This window comes from Triturus cristatus, chromosome 11, assembly GCF_964204655.1.
Source record: "Triturus cristatus chromosome 11, aTriCri1.1, whole genome shotgun sequence".
NCBI classification, from domain to species: domain Eukaryota; kingdom Metazoa; phylum Chordata; class Amphibia; order Caudata; family Salamandridae; genus Triturus; species Triturus cristatus.
The window spans coordinates 715,503,369-715,527,457 of NC_140594.1; the positions used below are offsets into that span (position 1 = coordinate 715,503,369).

A 24,089-nucleotide genomic window follows, 5' to 3' on the forward strand; every position below is an offset into this window, starting at 1 on the left:
GGTCTCATGGCAGATACGTTTTTCCCTCGGACTAAAGTGATGCAGTTGGCTCGATTTTGTGTCAACTCAAATTTCTGAAATTAAAAACACTTAGAAATACTTAAATATGTTGCCATGCGTGTATTGTAGCTTGAACGTCACTGCAATCTGTATTAGTGCCAGGTGGTGTTAGATTGTTAACAAGAGGGAGACTTTTGAGAGCGCAAAGTATGATACGGTCTACACCAGAGGACAAGAATAGTCTTTACTGTGATTCGCTTGATTGTTTTTCTAAGACAGTCCCACAAAAACTTCAGAGAACATCTTACTAAATCTGACCCAAAGAAAGTTTTATTTGTTCCTTGCTGAATGCAAAAATGGTGCAAATCTCAGCCAAACTGTTGAACATTCTCATGAAGTACACAAAGTGCACCGTCTGCCTTTTGGGGCATCTCGACGCAAAAATAACAGATGTGTGTTGTTGCCTAATTCAATGGGACTCATTTCATCAACCGCAGAAGGATGATATGTTGAGTAAGCCCATCAGGATTCAAACCTTCATCCAGCGACACATTCTTGGTGTGGGTGCATTAGTCCACTGAGTCACACATCCCTATTACCCAACTGGTGATCCAATCAGAGATGTTTTAAGGCAAGGGCAATGTGGACTATGCCTAGGGCCTCCATCTAAAAAGAGGGCCCCTGACAAGGTGATCTTTCTCTCTCTACATCTGTAAATTTCTCTATCTCACTCTCCACCCCCTTTCCAGTGTCATCTTGAGGATTTTTGAGTTTCCAGGCAGGACATATTTAAACTGTTTTACATGAGCCCGTTTCTAAAAGTTCAACATATACTTTAATAATTTTGGACATTGGGTGGGCTGCAAATAGCACAAAATAGTTCAGAAAATTCAAAATTGTTTCGAGCAGGGGGCCTCCGCCATGCCCAGGGCCCAGCTTCGCTTGAAGCTGTTCTCATGGAGACAGAGCTACACTGAAAGCTGGTCTGACACAATGTATTATCATCATACCAAACAAGCAGCAACATCACATCCAACATTCCCAGATTCATGTACAAATCCTGCAAAGAGAAGCCCTGGGCTAAAGATACAGCAGTACTAAAAAAGCAATAACGCCACCGCGAGAAATGCAACACTGTGTCGGCAATATTACAATTTGTCCAAGATAATGAAATATCACGTAAATAGATTTGTGTTTATGACATTTGAAATTTTTGAACAAAAAAAAAAAAAAATGACATTTGAAGAGGTCAGCAGTAAAAGCTGTTGGCGCTGTTCATTTGTTAACAGTGCATTGAAAAATGCTTTATCGGATAATCCGACTGGACTATTACTGCTTAGACTACACTGGTCTCCCAATAAAATCTCATCACCAGACTGCGACGGGTGCTAAATCAAGCAACAAGAATGGACTAGGTGTGTGCGAAATTTGCGTAGTTTGCTTTCGCCTAATGACACGGCCATTACACGAAGATTATGCAAACTACACAAATGCGAACATTCGGCACTGTAGTTTAGAGTGAAATATCTCATACTGCCCACCTTGGAAGTATTTAGTGCCAAAAACAAAAGTACCAAGAAGGACAACTGTTCACGTTATAATCATTCGCGATGTTCACGCACAATAACTTTGGTGTAAATGTGGCGAAATTACTTGAAGAGGCGTACTGGCATCATTTCGTAACAAGTGCACCACAATATTTCTGAAAATAAGCAAAATGCTCGGGTGTAACTAAAATTTCGCCCAGGCCCAGAAAAGACCTGGAATTACGGAAATGGGACCATGTTTATGCCGCCCTAAAATTACTCCGCCGTCTCCTGGAAAATTCATGACGAAGAATGATTGGAAAACATTAGTAGGTACCTAACGGGTAAAGGCACTTGGGGTTTTTGCCACATTTTAATGGACACGCCGCGCTCATCATATGGAAACAACCATATTCCCACCCCTAAACTTGCAACACTAGAAAAGTAACTAAACTGGCAGATATTCTTCAGTTGGAAGCGCTATGCGCAAAGGTAAAATTACAAATGTAAATGCATATTTTGGTGGCACTCATTTATTATCAGGTATGAAGGAACATTTGAGACCCACAGCACTAGTGTTTGTTATTCTTATACATTGCTAAATATAGCCTTTAAAGATAACGAGGCATCGGGAGAAAAACGATTTGCCCAGGATCACACAATCTGCTCAAAGGGGAACGAAGAAATTAGAATGCCGTTTCGTGGTTCATCGTGGACAAATTATCCTACCGTTTTTTAAGCAGCAGACATTTTCCATAGCTAGCAGAAATGAAATCATCAAATAGCTGGTCTTGTTGCTGTTTTCTCACTGCTTTAATTTCCAATCTACACACATTTTCTGGGAGTGAAGAGCATAAATCATGTGTCCGGTCCATGCCCTATGAGATCCAACACTCCTTTCTGTGAGGTCAACCAGGATGCCTGCATAGTTTACATGCAGACAGCACAACAGATACATACAGCACTGAGGTCTGGTGGGAGTCACTACCATTTAGGAATGCAATGGAATTCGATGGGGGCGGGGGAGGGGGTCATTTTTTAAACCCTCATTACTAAGTTTTGGCTTGAAAAAAATATGTTTTTCTCACTGCTGCATTACCAGGTAAACTCAAAGTTCATTTAAAAATACTGTGAAGAGTTATTTTTAAATGAGGAATTCGAGATTATAGTAAAGAAGCACTAGGCCGCTCATATTTCAAGGGGCTCAAACCATATTATTCTGGCTTTTAGGAATTACCAGACACAGGGCACCCTTTGTAACAGTCTGATTTCTATTACCAAAGCCTCTCCTACAGGAAGCGCTCTGGTTCTAGCGGGGGAAAGAGTGTAGGGTGGGGGGGGGGGGGGGCAGGTGTGTGTCGCTCTCTCTGCAGAACAAAATCATTAGACCAGCCTTCTAACTGATGCTGGTTCACAAGCAGCTAATCAAGGTGGAAGAAATGAAAGAGAATCAGGGGGATTTCTCATGACCACCGACGGCTGTAGTGTTGAGTGAGTTTGTGAGAACGGAACCCTTGAGGCTCCTGATGGACTCTGTAGAACTGTGAGTAAGCATTTGAGCATAGTGAAGTGAATGCAGGTTTAGAATGTGGCGACGAGATAGGGGATCAGTAACCCGAAGATCGACAGTGCTCTCCCAGAAAGTTTGCCGTGGTCCAGCAAACTACTCGTGTGTGCCACATGCGCCTTTGGCGAAGTGCTGAATCAACTTTGGCATATGTGGAGTCACAATGCAGCCCCAGTTCCGTGTAAAGCATTTGAAGATAAGGAAAGTTTCGTGGAGAAGTCTACCCATCGTTGGCCGAGCACCAGCTGGGAAAGCCTCAAAGAGAGGTACTGCGCTACTATGCAACATAAAGCCATACATCATATGGAGCAATTGTACTGTGTGGCAGAGATCAAACAGGTGTCAGGCAGTACAGACGCTTACAAGCAATGAAATTAAAATACAAAAAAGGTAATCTGCTTATCAGAACTGAGTGAAGAGAGTCATTGTGCCATAGCGCTGGGGGAAGTGTCCTTAGAGGAAGCACCCGGGGAATGTGCTTGCGGAGCTGTCCATACTTGAAGCGGCACACCACCAAAGCTGCCGGGTGGAGGCTTAGAACAACTCCAAAACTCTCCTGAAAGCAAAGGGCTCTGATGGAGACCAAGAGGGAGGTCAAGGTTCCACGGACTGTCCAAGATGACCCAGAGGCCACCACAGTGCAGGGCTTAGAGATGGTATGGATGAAGCAGGTCATGGCGAACATCAGACAGTGTTGGAGAGAACTCCACCCTCTGTGCCAGCCAATCTTGTAAACAGTTATGATGCCGCTGCCTTCTTGAAACCACCATCAACGTTTGATACCACCAAACAGCTGAATATTGGCGAAAGATGGACTGCTTGGATAGAGACATTTGATGGTTTCATTGATGTGATAGAAGAAGCAGATAACAAGGACATTATCAAGTACCTTAAGAATCTTGCTGGTGACGGTGTAAAAAGAAGTCATAAAGAAAATGCAGCGAGCCGTTAAAATTACAGAGTCAAATCAAAGTAGCCTTGAATCTAATATTCAATCCAATGCCAAATGTAGAATACAAATGGTACATCTTCATTCAAGAATGACAGAAAACTGGAGAGATCATTGACAAATTTGTTGAGACTGGATATGCTCAAACACTGTAAGGTCAATGAATTTAATGATAAGGGAGCTATACACCTCAGAGTGTTAGACAGATGCTTGTCAGACTCGTTCAGACAACAAATGCTGAGAGAAACTTAGCTTAGAGGGAGTTTTCATGGCTGCCAGAGTTGAACAGCGTGCTGATGGACATGCTGCTGACACGAAGGCCGGAGGTGCCCAGAGTGAGTTAATCATAAATGTGAAAAGTAAGCCAAAGCACAAGGCAGAGGGACACAGATTGATTTCTCAACGGAAAAAGAAGCTTTGTTTCTGATATGGACTTTCTTGTCCACACAAAGGTAAATGTTCCACCATTGGGCAAATCTGCACAGGCTGTGGAAACAAGAATCGTTTTGCAATGTTTTGCTAGGCCAAGAAAAAAGTATGGGTGCTATGGAGCGAAGATAAAATGGCAGCCCGGACGTTCCAGAAATGACATTCGACGCACACCCATAAGGCAAAGCGACCACATAAGCTGAGGTAAATCGACACCAAACAAATGTGATCAACATTTAAATCTTTGTCAAACTGTTCTTCAGTCTCAACGTCCAGTGAAGTGAAGGAGATGGTTGTGCCATGTCGATGCTTACCTCAGAGAAACGTGTGCATGTTGGACTGGCCGCATGTGAGGAAAAATACCAGTTCAAGAAAAGTTGACATGACAAAGCACCAAAGTCATCCAAACACTGTCCAAAATTCATTCTAAGAGACAACAGTTGTTCAATACCTTTCATTATTGATAGTGGTACGTCAAAACATATTATGCCTGAGGAGAAATATTATTAACCATCTCCATTGCCCCAACTTACGCAATCAAAAACTAAAGTGTATGCGCAGGCTGCATCAACGCCACTGAAAACTCAAGGTTCATCGGTAGCAATGGTGAAACACAAGAAAACAAAAGTACAAGCACCCATTCATGTACTTCAAGGCACGGCGTCAAGTACTTGTTTATTCAGCTTCAGCACTGCTGCTGATATGGGACTGATATCTGTGAACTATAACAGGAATGCTCATCATGAAATAGTAAGACAATTCCCTTTGTTCTGACACATCATCAAGCATTGGCAATCCAAAGACAAAAATGCTTTCTCGCATTGAACGTTGGGGCTCTGCGATTGCAAGAATACAACTACACCATTGTGCATCATCAAGGGAAAGATCAGAACCCTGCAAACTACTTCTCACGAGTGCCTCTACATTGCCCCGACAACCCATTCTAAGGTGACTGAAGCCTACATAAAGCTCATAGTGAAATCAAGCACCCCAGCTGCCATTTCGTTGGAACAAATTGTCACTGTGACGAGTTAAGATAGTGACATGCTAAAGCTGAAAGACATTATTACACATCAATCTTGGTACCAGCACCTGCTGCCTCTTACCAGTGACAGTAAATACCAGAAGTTTAAAAATGTGAAAGATGAACTGTCCTTTACTCAGGGAGGTATTATTCTAAGAGCAGTGGCGGCTGGCATCTACTGGGATGGGGAGGGGGTGCGCACGAGGGGAAAATATATTATTTTGTTTTTTAAAGAAAATTGCCTGAGTCGACGTGGCGTACTCACTCCAGACCTCTCCTTCACTGCAACCAGATCCTGGAACTCCCTTGCCCAATCCTGCCTCTGCAGCATGTGAGCAGCACTAGGATTGGTAGGAGTTGCCTCACTAGACACTTCACAGCACCCTGGAGTCCTGCACTGTCTCTCAACCCAGCTGAATTAAGACAGCTGAGTTCAGAGGTTTAAAGTGCGCTTGTGTGGCTGGCCGGTGTAAGACGGCCGGCCAAAAAACACATGTGCACTTTACACAATGCACAGCTAGCCCATCCTTCTCCCTGCTGAGTGACATGCTGCTGTCACTCAGAAGCGGCCCAGCCCCAGTCCTGACGCTCAGTTCGGGGGATGAAAAATAAAATAGTAATTAATTACCATTTTATTTTTCATCTTTGTGGGGGATTTATAAGTGGGGCGACGCTCTTCCGCTCGAAGGGAGGAGCTGCCCCTGTCGAAGAGGTTAGAGAATTGTCTTTCCGGTGATTCTGCGACAGCAGATACTTGAAGTGGCCCATGAAGGACTTCATGGAATTGTTGCCACCAAACGAGCTCGCTGAGACAGAGCCTGGTTTCCACATCTCGACGAGAGAGTTAAAAGAGAATTGAAGGCCTGTCATCTATGCAACTGCCTGTCATTGAAAACCACACACCTTAAAACATGTCAGAGTTGCCAACGCATGCATGGGAAAGAAATGTTGTTGACTTCTTGGGTGCTCTTGACAACGGACATTCCCTGTTGGTGATCGCTGATACATACTCCAGTTTTCCATTAATAGAGGCTCTTTCATCTATCACTTAAAAGAAAGTCATTGAGAGATTAGATGGCATCTTTGTGATATGGTGTGTTCCTGCAATATTAAAATCTGACAATGGCCCACCTTTCAACAGTTGAGAATTGAGAGACTTTCTCAGTCTTCTTAATGTGAAGCATCAGAAGAGCACACCTCTTTAGCCACAAGCTAATGACTTTGACAAAATTTCAGGAGTACTCTTAAGAAAGCTGTCCAGCAGGCTGTACGAGAAAAGCTACACATTTAAACCGTCCTAAATTGGATTCTTCAAGGCTACCGTTCGACCCCCTCACTCGACCACAGGTGAAAGCCCTACAACCTTGATGTTCGGGAGAGTCATGACGACCAAGTTACCTCAACGGGCCAACAGAAGATCAAATACTGAGGATGAAACCTGCATGCAAGACTTGAATTGTAAGAGAAAAATCAATACCTATGCCGACAAGCGTCGATGTGCAAAACACATTACGTTCACTAGAGGATATCGAGTGCTTGTTCGTCAGCATAGAAATCGAAAGTCTGATGCTCCTTTCGATGCTGAACCATTTAATGTTATGACTAGCAAAGGACACACTGCAGTTGCCCAACGTCCTGGGAATTCCTTTATGCGAGATTCCTCGCATTTCTGATATGTGACTCATCACTTATCAGGCACTGATGTCAATGTAGAGACTGGGTCTGAAATGACACGGGAAGACCCTCTGACTGCTGCTGTTTCTACATCCCCAACGCCGGTCATGGACACTTCAACTGCCTGTCCCCAGGTTTCGGGACGTGTGATCAAAGCACCACGATGGCTCATGGAAAAGCTGCAACTGAGTATATATTTGTAAACAAATGCTATTTTTTTATGCAACAGAGGGAGGGATGTAGTGTCATGGGAGTTTGCAGTGACGGAACCCTAGGAGCTCCTGATGAACTCTCTAGAACTCGAACGTAAGCATTAGAGCGTAGCGCAGTGAAATCCGATTTAGAACGTGGAGTTTGCGGTTACATGCAGAACAATAAAGACATGTCATACTAAGCTTTGTGTGTGGCGTAGTCATTGGCGAGTACCCGGGCGGAGGAGGATGCTACAGCGACCCGCGCTGGGCGCGTGCTATACTTCTTGAATGCACTGAGCATCACAGTGGTGTTTTTAGCACAACACCTAAACCACACAAACCACTTGAGGATCGGCTCAAAAAGATGGTGTGACAAGTCGTTATTTTTGCTTTCACTGTGTCTCTAGACACATCTAACTGCTGCTGCTTCTGTTGTTTTGGTAAAGTTTTTAATAGTAGCCCATTAGCAGTGAGGTGCAGCATTTGCATATGAAAGGATAGTCAACCCTCTCACTAACTGGGTTGTTTAATATGTTATTGTCTGCAACAAAAAAGGCAGAAAGCCAGGAACTAAGTTTTATTTGGCATTTCACAAGTCTGTGCTTTGTGACTATGACATAGGATACCAGCATCTATTTTTGTTTTTGTCAACCAAGTATGTTGCACTGTGGGGTTTGTTTTGTAGTTTTGCTTTTCACACTTTCATTACGTGTTCAAAACCTCAACATGCAAAGTCCTGTTTGCTAAAAATGTCTATAACGGCTGGAGGTGTTATAGATGACATAAAGGCACTTCTCAGCTATATTTAACTTATATATTAATTTAAATTTATATTTAGCTATATTTAATTATTTAATATTTAATAGTAGCCTATTACATTTCAAACACTGCTTGTTTCCCATGTAAAACGAAAAGTAAACTCTGCTCATATATTTTGTAATGGGTCGCTTTTTCACTCACATCATGCATTAAAACAAGCATAGGCCAAGCAAATCTTTTTTTGTGTAGTCCTTTCCCCATTTGACCTCTCTATACGCATCCCATAGTGTGCGTGCAGAGGATACAGAACCCATGTTATGTTGAAAGTATGCTTCGCTCTCATTCTTTAGGGACTGCATGAGCAGCGGTCTGTAAGTCACCAAGCCTTCAGCCTACAACCTCAAATGTTGCACGGCCAAATATCACGTGGGGGAGCATCTCAACCCCTGTCATTCTATTGATGTCTATCAGTGGGACCAGGAAGAGGTCCAAAAGAGAGATTGTGTAATGTGCTACGAAGAAGTACACTTATTCTCTAGAGGCAGGGAACCATGCAGCTATAAGGAGCAAAGAGTCCCGCCCATTACTGTTATTAACCTTTTGGCGAAGGCTGGACCCACTTCTGGTCGATATATCCCGCTCTTTATTCATGCTTATGTTCAGATACCACCGCCATTACTGTGATGCTATGCAGTGCCTCCGTATAGCAAGTTCTTGTAGGGTCAAAGATGCAAGGGTATGCACACACAGATCCTTCTTGGAAGTGACTTACGCTTCTACCAATCCCAGACACAGCGACCTCACCCTACCATAGTCAGCTGCCGCCAGTCCTTGTGACCATCATGTCCTCTCCTGGTAAACGAGTCAAAAAGGGTTTGAGGCACGCACAAGGGTCCATCACCCCCTCAGAGCTACCACACTCCATTGATGGCCATAAGGCAATTTATATCAAACAAGGAGCAAGTGGCAGTGGTATTACAGGCGAGGTCAGCACCTCCGTAATGTTTTCAATAAGTTGGATTCTAATTGTCAAAGCGTGCTTAATGTAAACACTGTGCCACCTAACCAGTGTTACGTTGTATAAGAAAAGACCTTCCTTATATACTTAGAATCAAAAAAACATGGAACAGAGCAAAGCATCAGGTTAGTTTACAACTGACCCTATTGTCAGTTACTTTTAATCATAGACATAGCACCAAGAACAAACACAATGAATAGGGTATTCAGTCAAAATGTAAGTATATATGAAAAAAATCTTGATAATGTTGACGCAAAGTTGTATTGTTTTATTGTTTGCAGGCCATAAGAATCTGTTTGGGACACACTGTACACATATCTATTGAAAAGATTTTGGATTCCAGATTATCTAGAGGACATCAAAAGTGATAGCTTGGCACTGCAGCGTTTGGCGTCCACTCACAACTGTATTTATCAACCACTTGATAATTCCAACACTTTGCTCCCTTTTTAGTATCTGTGGCATGTGGGCAAACCAGCATCTGCTCCTGAGAAAATGGGAGGGTGAATCCATAAAGGGGTTCTAACTATTGCCCACACATTGATATTTGAAGAGCCGATTATTAGATGCCTTTGGGGCTTATTACAAGTCTGGCGGTCCACGGACTGCCAGACTTGTGGGGGTGCAGCGGTGGCGGTTTTCCAACTGCTCTATTATGACCAGGGTGGTTGGGCTGCACTGGGACCACCGCAACCCCCAGGGATCTTAGATGACTTGCGGCGGCGAGGCAGTCTTCAGGCCACAATATGCTTGGCGGGGCTGCCTCACCGCTACACTTTTCATGGTGGTGCGACTGCCATGAAAAGTGTGGGGTGAGCAAACAAAGGGGGCCCTACAGGCCCCCCTGATACCTCCGCGCCATGGGGTGTGTGTAGGGGGCACATGGTGTGACCCCCCCCTGTCTGCATGCACCCTGTTCCTGCATGAACTAATTGCACCACATTGTGCATTTCGGTCCGTGCAGGAACATCCGAAAGGATGAATAGTGATAACAGACATATTATACTATATTGAAAGAAACATTTTTTTTTCCCGCTCAATATTTGTTGTCTGGTAACTGCTTCAGAGAGCCACCTGCCAGGGCGATGATTTCAAGGTTAGACTGAATGACCCAGGCCCTTGAAGGGAAGAGCAATTACAGATACAGAAAGGCCAGTTATTTCAGGTAGGTAGCATTGTACAAACTTGTTCGTTCTTGAAAAGTTACATCTATTAAAAATTCAGCAGAACAGGCATTTTGTACACGTGCTCAGAGCTAGAGGAATCTGGCTGTGGGGTCATTCATTCAGCAGAGATGTCAAGCTGGGGAAGAGTGATTAAGCGGGATATCTAGATGACTGTCGAGTTGTGGGTCTACATGGCTGTAGTCCTGTTGCTGGTTTACTGTTAGCGCTGGGATCAATCTGTTTTTACATTGCATCTGATGAGAATGAGAGAAGCGGACTGGCAGGAGTCAGTGATTTCTTTGGTGCTACCTGCTAACTGCAAGCCACTTCAGATCAGTAGCTGGTAAAAGGGATACTGGAGGCGAAAGAATGAAATATGCACTCCAACCAATCCACACCCTTCGCACAATGAGTGCCACACATCAGAAATAAATAAAAACAAGCATTTGCAATGCAATCGGTCTCGCATTTGTGAAAGTTAGAGTTATTGGTGTTGTAAATGACCTTGTTTTTTTACTCACGTTTTTAGGTCTCGGGACCATCCGGTCGGCAGACCGGAAGTCCGGAGATTTAATGACTTGGAGAAGAGGGGCTTGAACCCGCCCCTCTTCTCCCCTGTTCTCCATTGGCTGGCCTCGTAAATGCTGGCCAGCCACTGGAGAAGAGGTCAGTCACTCCCATTAGCCCCGTCCTTTTCGGATCGGGGGGCGTGTTTTTTGCGAGAAGTCTCAGGGAGGAGACAACAGCAAAACACGCCCCCGAATCCGAAAACGACGCTTAGGCAGGAGGTGTGCACTTACCTGCCAGGAGTGACAGGTCTGCTTCCAGCTGCTTGCGCGCTCCGTCATCCAAGCAGTTTAATGATTCAATATTTGGGAGCAGAGGTTGATGTGCCAACTTGTAGGAATAAGGGGTTCTACGTGCGTCCGGATGATCACTATACATAGTGAAGCCTAAATCTATGGATGGCTGAAAACTGACAGCGTGGGTTCTACACATTGAAATGACTTGGCGTCTAAATTACTGAGACCCAGAGTATTTGAACGGATCAATATTTGGGAGCCTGGCTTTCCATATAACCTCCAACCCAAACCGAAGTATCATTATATAGCAGAGGTATCTCCTTGCATGTCTCTATGGATCAGTATGTGACAGCTCCACGCATGCGTACTACCATCAGACTCACCGACACGCAGGGGCTGGAGGTGGTGCTGGGGGTAGGCGACCTCTGCACGGTGACCAGAGCCATGTGGCTATGTGCAACGGGGCATCATCCGGGGGCGGTCCTTTCCTCTCGCCGTTTGTCCCCTTGGGTCCCTGCTGCCACCCCCGGGAGCTCCACCACCTCTCCGCCGACTCTCAGCCGGCTGACAATTACAGCATGCACTGCGCACGCGCGGCTTCAGCTGCTGTCAGCCGGAGCGCGAGCCCTGCCGATTCCCGTTTATTCCTTCCCCACGTCCCTAGGTCACAGTCGTGACTATCGGGACTGGCATACATAGGGGGAACTGCACAAACACCCCTGTTTGGGGAAACACAGTGGCCAGATCCACTCTTCCCAAACCAGCAAAAGATACACAAAATAAAAAAGCATTTACAATGCAACGGTCTCGGCATTGTTAAAGTTAGAGCTATTGGCATTGCTCATGACAATGCCGTTTCTTTAAATGTTTTAAAAACAAAAACATAAACAAAAATAATGTCATGAGCAATGCCAATAGCTCTAACTTTACCAATGCCGAGACCATTGCATTGTAAATGCTTGTTTCGTTTGTAGTGGAGTTGCTGTATGTTTGTAGTGGAATTATGTGGTTTGAATTGGTATGGTTAGTTGTGGAATTGTGTAGGGTGTAGTGTATGTGTGCAGTGGAACAATTTGGCATGGTGAATAGATGGGGGTGAGAGCTGTTTAGAATAGATGGAAAAGCAGATTGAGAGGGCTAGATAGTTTGTGTATGAAATGGTTTATGAACTCCAGACAGAGTATCAGAACCAGTGCGTGAGATAGAGAGAAATAAGGGAAAGGAAAGTTATAGACTCAAAGAGGCTGCTTTTGTACTCAGAAGAACCCGAAAGAAGAGGAGAGTGTGTGTACACTCTGCAGTCCAGATTTTTTAAAAGGTTATGGTAAATAAACTGTGCTGAAAGACGTGAGGTGAACCAATATGATAAATGCTGGATAAGTGGGTGAGAGAACGAGAGAGTACTGTGAGAGAGAGTACGACAGAGTACGAGAGAGAGAGAGAGAGAATACGAGAGAGTACGAGAGAGAGAGAGAGAGTGAGTGAGTGAGTGAGTGAGTGAGTGAGTGAGAGAGAGAGAGAGAGAGAGAGAGATGGAGGGGCCCCTGAGGGGAAGGTGAGAGGTGGACCTGTACCCACTATGAGGATGTTCAGGAAGGCAGCATAGGCAGGTTAGAGAGGAGACAGGGAGTGTGCAAGATGGATGTGAGGGGGCAGTGGAATTGTGAGATGAGAGGGGGTAGTTGTAGTAGTGTGTGAGAGAGATGATAGGGTTTGTTGAAGTATGATGTAGAGATGGGTTGTTTTGGTATTTTTTGTTGTGGAATTGCGTGGTGTGTGTTTGTGCGGAGTTGCATAGTGGAAATATGATGCATGGTGTGCTGTGGAAGTATGTGGATAGTAATTAAATGGTATGAACTGTGGTGGAATTATGTAGAGTGAGATAGTGTGTTATGGATTTAAATATGTGGATATAATATGTATGTTGTATAAGGAACAGATTGGCTGACTCTGGAACAGGTAAACTAGGTTTAAGTATTGGTGTGAGCTTAACATTTTTTTTTTGCCAAGCTACTTCTGTTCCCCATGGATACTGATCAGTGAATATTCATTTAATTAATATCTGCGTATGTAAAAGACTCCAATGCTTTTGGGTAGTTTGCACTATATAAAGTCCCCTTCCCCTAATTAAACGAAGTAAGATGCTACTTTTGGAAATATACTAAAAACGTGTGTTAAATATCTTTTTTTAAATAGGACTAATAACAATGAAAGATTCAGAGGGTTGAGGGCTGAGCTAAACAAGCTTCATAAGGGCTCATTAGGTTTGTGATTTTCACGTAGACGCTTCAGAAAATAGAGATTTCAAAAAATGTGAATTATAGAAAGAAAGCCTTTGAAGGTATCACAAATAATTTTTATCATAGGCTAGTAGGGTTGGGAGTATCACGAAAAAGCTTTTTGAAATACAAAGAAAGGATAATGTCAACAAAGTGCAGACTATACCATATTATAGTGTAAAAAAAAAGCAGCACACATTTCACGAAAACAGTATCAATAGAATAGGGTTGGCTTTCCCTATATAATACTCAGTTGTAAAATCTAAAAAGTTAAATATTGCTTGTAGAAAGTGCTGGTTAATTTGTGCATATTCCACCATATTGCAAAGCAGTCTGAGAAACAGACATAGCCTTTGATTCCTGGTCCTTAGCTTAACAGGGCTGTCTCCTTCCTGGAGCACCCATAAAACAGCTTGCAAGTGGCGTGAACACTTTACAATAAACTGTTCTTAAGAATAACAAAAGGCTAGCTTTCACAGAGCAGTCAACTGCACCCTCCTGCTCCACCCCTTTCTGTCATTTGCATTTTCTAAAGGTTTGTGTTGTACCAAGTGAAATGTGCACCTATAAAACACACATTGGGGCAAGAAAACTGCTTTAAGTGACAATAAGTTGAATTTAAAGGGACTGGCGCACAAGCTTCACAAATAGGCTAATGAGGTTGATATTACGGCACAAAAGCTGCACAAAATAAAGGTAAATAAAAAAGGAATATTTAGAAAAAAATGTGCACGCCGTATTATATTATAGAAAGAAAGCCGTCCAAAACATCGCGCACTAGCTTCATGGAAACCGTGGCAATCTTCCCAAAGCTTATAGAAACAAAGCCGGACAAAGCTTTGTGCACAAGGTTCACAAAAACAGTGGCAACCTTCAAAAAACGTATAGAAAAAAATCCGTACATGAAAACATTGCGCACAAGGTTCATGACATAAAGCGTCCCAAAACAGGAACATTCAGAAGCAAAAAAAGGTGCAGGCTGCAAATGAAAACAAGCGCGCGCCTCGCGCTGAAAGTAAAAAATTAAAAAAAGACGTGCAGGCTGCAGCGGGGGGAGAGGCAGAGGGGTGCACCCGCGAGTGATGCGCGCGCGCTGGGGAAAGCAGTCTGCTCTTTTTCAAAGCACATACTCGTGCTTGTGGCATGCCGCTGCGCACTCCCGCAAGGCGTATACCGCCACAAGCACGAGTATGTGCTTTGAAAAAGAGCTGCATGATGGCTAAAGGTCTCCTATGAAGCACATGCGCGCTGCGTAGGCGAGACCTAACAAAGGATTTAAAAGCAGGTTAACTCCACCTACTTTCCAACATGTTATACCATCTCCTTTGCTAAGTGATAATCAGAATCAAAGAGTTCAAAAGATCTTAACATTTTAGGATGCTCTGACAAATGAAAGCTACAAACGTGATATGTAGAAGATTGCCAGTCACATACCGCACGGATCACAAGCAGATCCATTCCAGATACGAGTAGCTCTTTCAGGCCTATTTATTTCTCACCTTTTTGGTACTCTTCGTAGTGTAGTTCTAATTGGAAAAGCAAATCTGAAAGTACCTGAGTGCAAAGAAAGAAACAAGAACGTACGAGCTACTAATACCCGACATGGGACAACTTGAGATCTCGACTACTTGCAGCAGTCATTAACACATTCAACCATAGACTGGTAATGACATTTAACATTTATTTTGAGTTCAGTTGCTATAGTGAGGTAGATCTTAATGCACTCCTGTCCAAATTGTAACAGTTAGCGCACCAGCTTCTCCCACTGGCACGCGTCCACGGCTCCCCACCCCTGCGCTCACGCTGGCTAGCGTGAGCGCGTGTATAAATAAAGTAGGCGGAGCTGCAAAGGCAGTCTGCGCTGAAACAGATTACTGTGTGCCCGTGTCTCTGTGCAGCGCACCGCGAGGCCCGCTAGTGTGCAGCACGCCGCGGGAGGGTGGCCCCCCCGCATACACAACACTGGCGACAAGTGAGGGAGGAACACACGCCTGCTCCTGCCCTGTGAAACTGGCAATTTCACTGCTCTGAGGCCACAAAGTCCCTTTCCTGAGGGCAGAAGGCCCGCTGCAGGTGGTCCCTGGTTGGCCTCAACCCCTGGAGAAGTGGCCACCTGGAGGCAACGACAGTCCCAACAGCTATTCCCGGCCGCCTCATCCGCCCAGTGGACTGTCGACGCCACGTCAAGGGGGTGAATCGTGCATGCCCCAGGGGGAGCCACAAGGACACACTGGTGACCCACACTCGTCCAGCGAGCGCCACGTGCCTGAGCACACGTGGGCCTACGCGATGCCCAGTGCCACTGCACCACCTCCTGTGCACGTAGGCTACCTGCAAGAAGCAAGCGCCCTCGCTAGGCCACACATTGGCACCCACGTCCAGCACCATGGGGGATAAGGATGACACCGCCCAGGCCCCTGTGCCAGTGACTCCATATCCCCCCCCTCAGGCATCCAGCCTCCATTAAGTGAGTCAGCAGACCCCTCCACAGCCGCACCAATGTGGTAAACCTGGCTTGGCCGCCTGGAGAACTACCTCATCGCCACGCAGGAGAAGGATGGGGCAGTGAAACGCTCGCTACTGCTCCATTACGCGGGGGAGGAAATCTGCCTTTTGTTCAAGCATCTACCGAACACAGGTCCCCCCAACAACTACGCTGCAGCGGTCACAGCCCTAAATGCACATTTCGATCCCCAAATGAACCCAGACTTCGAACACTTCAAGCTGAGGCAAGCAAAGAGAGGGCGAGTCGGTAGACGCTTTTCGCGCATGGCTCAGGGAACTAGCCGCCACACACCTCGTGGGAGACCGTGCCGCAGAAGTAATCAGGGCATAGCTAATCTTTAGGATATGCAGCAAGGTCCTACCGGACCTCATACTCAGGCAGCCGAACATACTGATGAACAATATCCTCGTACTAGCACGGTCTCACGGCCTGTCGGCAGCGCGAGCAGAAGAGATGGACATGGCGCTGGTGCGTGGGGTGGAGAAGAGCGTCACGGTCCAAATGGAAAGGACTGATGCAGTCAGGACAAAAGACAAGATCCACAGACCACGGGATCGCCAACCGCAGACCCCAAAGAGTCGCTACGGGTACTGTGGGTATGAAGAACACTCCTCACAGTCGTGCCCAGCACAAGGAAAAACTTGCACAAACTGTGGCATCGCAAACCACTTCGCATCCGTATGCAGAAGGAAGACACAACGCAAGGAAGGAAACCAACCCAAACCCATGAGGAGGATGGTCCACCAACTGTCGCAAGTCTCACTAACGTCCCAACCCGGAAGCAAGAAAAGAGAATAGACAGCCTACCAAGGGAACGATTACACATCAGAAGACGAAGGGGAGACGTATCTGGTCTCATTCACTCGAGCCCTGAAGAGTAGGAGACGACCCCAACCTCGCTGCACAATCCAGATCGCAGGGTCCGATGTCAATGCAGTAACTGACACCGGTGCATCAGTAACGGTAATGGGGATCCAGCAGTACAACAAGCTAAAACCCAAACCGGAGCTCAGATCGTCGAAGGCCCAGATCTTTGCATACGGTAGCGACTCGCCACTGCCACTCCGAAGGAAATAGACTGTGCCAGTACGGTCAGGAGGCGTCTAAATCACCATCGACATCCACGTAATCAACCAGGAGGTGGACACGCTACTCAGTTGCCATGCGGCTGAGGACCTAGGCCTGGTGATGTTCGCCAGAAGGGTACAAGAGTTGCTGAGCCAATTTAAGGATTTGTTCATGGGGCTAGGCAAAATAAAGAGAGACCCCATCAGATTACACATAGACCCAACCGTCCAGCTAACAGCCCTAAGACACCAGAGGATCCCTTTTCATCTCCGACCGCTAGTAGAAGAAGAACTACAGAAACTTGAAGATCAAGGGGTCATTGAGAAAGTGTCAGGGCCCACACCATGGGTTTCACCCATGGGAATCGCGGAAAAGCCCTGTCAGCCAGGGAAGATCAAACTCTGCATAGACATGCACCTCCCAAACAAGGCCATTCGGCGCGAACACCACATAACGCCGACCATGGATGATATCATGGCTGATCGGAATGGGTCCAGGTGGTTCTCGGAGCTGGACCTGAATGCCGGCTATCATCAACTGACACTTGCCAAGGACAGCCGGTACATAACTACGTTCAGCACACAACTAGGCCTCCGGAGGTATAAGAGGCTGAATTTCGGCATATCATCTGCCGCAGAAATCTTCCAGAATGCTGTCAAGGAGATCCTGGTCGGACTTCCCGGGGTCTTAAATGTGAGTGATGATATCCTCATCCACTCGAAAACAGTGGAAGAACACTACCAGCACGTGAGGGCCACGTTGAAGCGACTTCTGGAACACGGAGTCATCTTACACAAGGATAAGTGCTTGCTGTTCCAGCAAACAATTGAGTTGTTCGGCTACACGTTCAACCAAGAAGGTATACAGGTCGACCCATGGAAATCCCAAGCTATCAAGACCACCGCTGCACCGCTCACCGTAGCGGAAGTCCGCAGTTTCCTGGGAATGGCCACGTATTGCAGCCGGTTCATTCCAGACCTAGCCACCCATGCGGAATCCCTCGGAAGCCTCACCCGGACAGATGCCATGTGGAAATGGGGTCCAACCAAAGAAACGGCGTTCCAGGTCGTCAAGAAATCCCTCCTCGACCACACCACGCTGGTGTACTTTGCCCCCGCGAAAAAGACCGAAATACTTGTAGACCTCGGGCCGTTCTCACCCAAGAGCAAGAACTTGGGCCATGGGCCGCCTTAGCATACGCCAGCAAGGCGCTATTGCCAACGGAGAAACAATACTCTCAAATTGAAAGAGAAGCCCTACCAATCCGCTGGGGCTGCAGACACTTTCACCTGTACATATGCGGACACCCCTTCACTGTTGTCGCAGATCACCAACCCCTGGTACCGCTATTCCAAGGATCAGCACCCCAACCGCCACCATGCATTGAAAGATGGGCCATCGGACTCCAACACTACGACATGGATGTAATCTACCGGCCCGGCGCCAAGAACCCGGCCGGCTTCCTGTCAAGGCACCCAGACACAACTGGAGACGGGAGTGAGGAGCGGAGCAGTGAGGACACGGAGGCCCACCTGGACATGATCGCGGCACTGACGTGCCCTCGGGCACTGACGCTCGAAGAGGTAGCCACCGCAGCCGGACAAGACCCCGTCATAATCAAGGTTCGGGACACTATCCAAGGAGGGCTGTGGCGTCAATTCCTGCAATTGGAGAACACATGGTCAAGTCCAGAGAAAGAAAGCCTGATGCACATGTGGAGGGTCAGGAACTAACTGAGCATCACCCAAGGAGGCATTCTCCTGGGAGGGCCCCACATCATCATCCAGGCATCCCTGCAGCTACGGGCAACTCAGCTCTCCCACGGAGGGCACCAGGGAATGGGTAAAATGAAGGCTCGCATGAGAGAAAAGGTCTGGTTCCCAGGGATGGATGCCCGGATAGAAGAGATCGTCCGGAAGTGCCCATCCTGCAAAATCACAAGTGGGCCTGAGAGACCAGCGCCCGTCCACACAGAAGAACATGACCAAGGCCCGTGGGAGAAAGTAAGCGCAGATTTTGGGAGTTGCCCTGACGGGCGAGTCACACTAGCCCTCATCGACAGCTACTCCAAATATCCGGTAGTAGAAGTCGTGAACTTAACAGCGTTCCTACATGTTGGCCCTGCCCTAGAGAAAATATTCGGCATGTTCGGATGTCCGAAGGAACTCCGCAGTGACAATGGGCCCCCATTCCAAGGACATGAGTTCCGCGAATTCATTCACCACCATGGCATCCGGCGCATCACTCCACAATGGCCCCAGGCCAATGGGGAAATTGAACGTTTCATGAGAACGATAAACAAGACCCTTCTCATTGCCGTGGCGGAGCATAGTGACCCTGAGCAAGATCTTCAGAGGTTCCTACGGGAGTATCGGAGCACGCCACACTGCTCAAAGCGCCAATCACCTTGGGCGCTGAAGTTAAACGGCACCCGCCGGGATGGTATCCCCACTGCCCCAGGATGGTCCCCGCTCCATTTGACAAAGAGGGGGCACTCAGGATGAGAGAGAAGCGCAATAACAATGCCTGCCAGACTCTGAGAGCGACATCCCACCCGCTCCAGCAAGGAGATATTGTCATCCTGAGAGACCGGAGGCAAGTTCCGAACTAGGTATGAACAAGGGCTCTGGACAGTGGTTGGCAGACAGAGGACTATGGTGACAGTCGAGAAAACAGGAGAAACAGTGACCCGCAACATCTCGTGGTTCAAACAGGGAGACAGGCCCACCTCTCCTGCCGCCATTGAGGACCACCCAGAGGAGGCCGACATCAGCCAGGGCGATCCCCAAGGAGCTGATGACCACCATTCAGGAATTACCCTTTTGCTGGCAAGTCCAGAACCCGCCGGGGTCACGCCTGGTCTGCTTCCATTTCCCAGCACCCCGTTCCCTGCACCAACCACCAGTCGGGGGGCTGCCAGGTATGCCCAGAGGGAGAATCCTCCGCCAAGCACTCGGCTGAGAGACTTTGCCTGCCAAGTAAGTGAACCATGTGACTTTCGTGATCCAGTTGAGGACTGAGTTAAGATGGGATGTAACAGTTAGCGCACCAGCTTCTCCCGCTGGCCCGCGTCCGCAGATCTCCGCCCCTGTGCTCACGCCAGCTGGCGTGAGCATGTGCATAAATAAAGTAGGTGGAGCAGCAAAGGCTGCCCGTGCTGAACCAGATTACCGTGTGCCCATGTCTCTGTGCAGTGCACTGCGAGGCCCGCCAGCGCGCAGCACGCTGCGGGAGGGTGCCCCCCCCCGCATACACAACACCAATGTTTGGCAACTATGTGCCCTCCAGCACTAATGATAACAGCAACAAGAAATACAGAAGCTGAGTGAGAATAAAAGCAGAGAAAGGACTATGGGTCATGCTCTTCCTTTCACCCTCCCTTTACTCCCACTCAGGCATGTCAGAAGTTGCTGCAAGGCCAAGTGAACCCACTGAAGCAGGACCTTCCGTAGCATGAGGACCGGCAGCAGCTCAGCCTATCAAAGCGCATAGAGGACCTCCCCTCATGACGAGGTGAGAGTGTCACGGACAGCCTTGGAACAGGGCGCTTCAGTTTAAATTCCTGAAGTGCCCAGGGCTGAGTGTCAATCAGTGACACCTCATCCCAGAATGGAGTGGGAGTCAGCAAGTCTCACTGACCCCATCCCACTTTATGACAGGGTAGGGACTGCCGCCTCTTCTCATTGGCTGACCAGAGAGGAGGCAGCAGTCCCAACCCTTCTGGAACCACCAATGCTTCCCTCCCCAAGATGCTGCAGCAGTTAAGTTTTGTTTTTTAATGTCTGCTGCGTGCGTGCGTATGTAGGTATGTATGTATATTTGTGAGTGCATGCTGTGAATGGTTGTGTGTGCGCGCAAGTGTGAATGCATGGGTGTGAGTGAATTTGCATGCGTGGGCCGCATGCCGCCCCCTCCCCCCCCCCCCCAATTACTGGCTGCCACTGACATGGACCTGTTTCAGAGTTTAATAAAAATGTGCTATAGAGAAAGAAAACACGACAGGGCCAGATATGGAACTATATAGTGTGTTGAACCATGTTAGCAGCTTTATAAATAAATGTGGCAGCACAAGGGGGTCTGCAAAAAAAAAAAGGGCAGAACTTGGAAAATAATGACAATCTGATGAGCCAGCTCCCACTCAATCAAATGCCGTTTTTAAAAAAAATTGTACTGGAACTGGATGTTTACAAATGTTGCATGTTCAAAGCCACTGGAACAAAATCATAAAGTTCCTTTTTAAACACAGATATGAAGTTTCCACATTTACCTCATAATCCACTGTATGCTGCATAAATCGCAGAGGTAAAAATGCACATCTAGGTCAAAGGAAACAAAGGGACTTAAAACACCACACAGGGACCAGCCCCAGAGCGGAGTCTTTGCAAAAATTAATTGATCCTCTTTTGTTGTTCATTGATTTGCTCGTGCAAAGGTCGTGTAAACAAGGTCAATAAATGGGTCTGGGAGACAGGTTTCGTCAGCGGTAGGGAAAACATTAAATACTTAAAGGAATGATTCCTTGTTTGCCGTGCAAATGGTTTGTTTCACTCTTTCAATAGTCACACAAATTCATGTTTACATCCCGGACACGATTCTCAAAGCAGCACTTATTTCAATTAAGACACTTCGTAGGATTCTCAAACATCATTTGCCTCTTTTTAACGTTCTGCACTCTAGTGAGTCATATACATCATCATAAACATGAAATATGATGTACTGCTCTCCACGCCTTATTTTGAATGGAATGGAGAGCTTCCAAAAGCCCTTAGTGTGAACACAGGTTAAGGCTAAAACTGTGCAGAATAAATAAAGTACACCATTTACTGCACAGTGTTTGCACGTTTACGCACATTTTCACAAAATGCAATATTCTATACGTTTTACATTAAGTGTTTTAATTAGGGAAGTAAAAAGGACAGTGTAAATAAAATGTTGCTCCTGTATTTTACATGCAATACAAAAGTATTAAACACTGACAGTTAACATTTTAACTAGGCGTTGCTGAATGCTGAAAGTTTTTTTCTTAAACAGCATGTATATTTTTAAATCAAAGGGGTCCATTGTGTATCAATGTGTGTTACATTTCAAAGACACCAATGCCATACAATGTGTTGCATAATCTGCTTCAATAGACAGCATAATTTTCCTTGCTCCATCATTTAGCCTTGGTCTTTATTGCAGATGTATTACAGGTGGGGAACAACCTTTACAACGCAACTTTTACAACGCACTACCATTACAACGAAACTTTTACAACGCAAATGCATTTACAACGCATGCCATTACAACGCAAGTCATTACATCGACTTGCACTAGATGGCGTGCTAACATTACAAATAGTGTAGTTTACTATCCCAACACCTTCCCTACTGTTACGTGGACTGGAGTTGGAATAGTAAATTACACTTTTCTAATGTTAGCACGCCATCTAGTGCAAGTCGATGTAAAGACTTGCGTTGTAAAAGCATGCGTTGTAAATGCATTTGCGTTGTAAAAGTTTAGTTGTAACAGCATGCGTTGTAAAAGCATGCGTTGTAACGTCATACATCCATTACAGGTAACATAAGCATAGTCACATGCTGCTCCCTGCTAAAACACAGTATGACTAACACAAATAAAACATAGTACGACCACAGATACAGGGCAGTACTGAAGGGTCGTTAAAACACTAATCGGTTAATACTATTAAACAATGGATATACAACAATGTAAAGCTAGCAGTGACATAACAGGCTCGTGTGAAACTCAGGCTAGTTAAAACTAACAGAGCAGGTTTGTTACAAAATTACTACACAGCACCAGCAAAAACAGATGCTTTAGTGTGAAAAAGTAACAAGCACGCAGACAAAACCCAAGATGGCCAAATAAGTAAAGTATTTATACATAACACTGGCTGATAGAATACACTGTAGCCGCATTTAAGAAACGTGATATTTCAAAACACCCAGCACTGACCGAACGTATACAGAGCAAACCAGCTGTTCAAACTAATTGGAAACACAATCACTGCGGCTCACAGTGCGTCTTTGAAGTTAGCAGGACACCAGCCTCCCAGTCCTTGTAGCTTTACTTCTGCGATGAACATGATCAGACACCAGGAAAACGTGGCACTCAGTCTATCGAAAACAGCATGCTCCGCAGTCACTAAGAGCTTGGAGCTCAGTCTGGTGTTTACCTCTGCACTACAGGCACACCTGCAGTTCTCAAGCTACTCTCGTGTGCCAGGCTGCTGTGTGGCATCTCTGCCATGCTACTCTGCATTTCTCTGCAAGGCTGCCCTTTCCTCCTGTGAAAGACTACCCTGCTCCGCCAGCCTGTTCTGTTGAACTCTACGCTGTTCTCTACCCTCTGGTGACATTTACTGCTGCCCGCCTGACAGGATTAGGGGTATACTATCATGTGCCAGCGTCTCTCGTGTGTTAGGCTGCCCTGGTCTCTCCTGTTCAATCTTGCTATGCCCTCACCTGTGGCAACCGTTCGGCTCCCTCCTGCACCAGGCTGTTCCATACGCGCCTATGCCAAGTCGTGCGCCTATGCAAGTCGTGCGCCTATGCCAAGTCGTGCTTCTGTGCCAGTACGCTCCACTCTCTCTCCGATGTGCCAGATCGCATAACAATCACTCCCAGTCCCACAGTAGAACATGTTCTGGGAGTCATCTGGAAGTGGGCGTACTGCTAATGTGTAAGGTAACGTGCGATTGGAGCACCAGGGGCATCGCAGCCAATACCAGCGCACTACACAGAACTCCGAAGTGCTGATTGGCTGTGGTTCGTACGTGCCTTTATCCGTTCCACCCTCTTGTAGTCGACGGGTGCGCCCGGTTTGGAGCAATCGTAAAACTGAGTTGTGCTACTTATGGACCGGGCAGTGATGGTCCTTCGTGGGCCAGGCTGACCAGAATAGGTTCCCTCCTCCTCCAGTTAGAGACAGGAAGAGGCGCTACGGGCAGAGCTACAGGTAAGCCACTGCTCTGTCCCAGCGCCGATTCAACATCCTTGTGATTCTGGGCAAAGGATCTCCTGGTGCCTATAAATGATCCGGGCATCATATAATGTAACTGGTGCTTATGTAAAGCGTTCAGATGCCCTTGGGCCGTATTCGCGCCGTGAAAACCTGCAAAAATAAAT

At 46.5% G+C, this 24,089-nt stretch overlaps 1 protein-coding gene across 4 annotated transcripts in view; it reads right to left on the bottom strand.

Annotated features, from left to right (window-relative positions):
• The window catches only part of PPP2R3A (protein phosphatase 2 regulatory subunit B''alpha), a 1,290,855-nt gene extending 1,267,239 nt beyond the window's left edge, over positions 1-23,616 (bottom strand). For 2 of the 4 annotated variants that reach the window (XM_085634354.1, XM_085634352.1), the window contains exon 1: positions 23,427-23,576. The gene's annotated coding sequence lies outside the window, so the exon portion shown is untranslated. Of the gene's footprint in view, positions 1-23,426 lie in introns of all 4 variants that reach the window. The other 2 variants (XM_085634350.1, XM_085634351.1) reach the window with 2 other exon arrangements.
• Positions 23,617-24,089: the final 473 nt, after the last annotated feature.